This window comes from Pan troglodytes, chromosome 4, assembly GCF_028858775.2.
Source record: "Pan troglodytes isolate AG18354 chromosome 4, NHGRI_mPanTro3-v2.0_pri, whole genome shotgun sequence".
Taxonomy (NCBI): Eukaryota; Metazoa; Chordata; class Mammalia; order Primates; family Hominidae; genus Pan; species Pan troglodytes.
This window is the reverse complement of record NC_072402.2, coordinates 17,740,518-17,741,209: the sequence shown is the minus strand read 5'-3', so window position 1 is coordinate 17,741,209 and position 692 is coordinate 17,740,518.

Sequence of the window (692 nt, the reverse complement as noted above, 5' to 3'; positions counted from 1 at the left end):
GCCAGAGCATGAGGTCCAGGGTCGGACCGACCCGAATTCAAATCCTGACCGTAAGCTGTGAAGCTTTGGGTAAATTAATATCTCTACGCCTAAGCTTCCTCGTTTTGCAGCTAGAAATAATTAATAACAGTACCTGCTTTACAGTCGGTCCAGGGTTAAGGGTCCCCTTGATCTTGAAGAAGCCACCTGAAGCACTTAACACAATACCTGGCACATGTAACTATTCAGTAAATGTCAGTTACTACTATTAATCAATATGTTTAGCCCCGTAAGAGCAATCTGCAAAAGCACACCCAGATGAAAAGTTCATCATGGATATCCATTAACTGGCAGGGATGAAATCCTGAATTGACTCTGGAATCCAAAGACACAGATCTTAACACTGGAAGGTACAGTCATTTTTGAGCAATTGATGCTCTGAAACGGTCCCCAGCGGGGCCCAGCACTATAGATGGCTTTTATCATTCAGTCTAGTAATTAAAACTATGCTTATTATTTACAGATCATTATTTAGAAATAGTTTTGGTGTTGCTAATTCATTTTTAGCTATCCTTTATTCATAAAAACATTATTTTTACGGCAACAGTTTTGTTGAGTTCACTATTCTCTGGGTTTCCTGGAGAATCAGCTATTCTGACACTAGTTTGATATGCATACCAGTTCCTTTTTTTTTTTTTTTTTTTTTTTTTTTT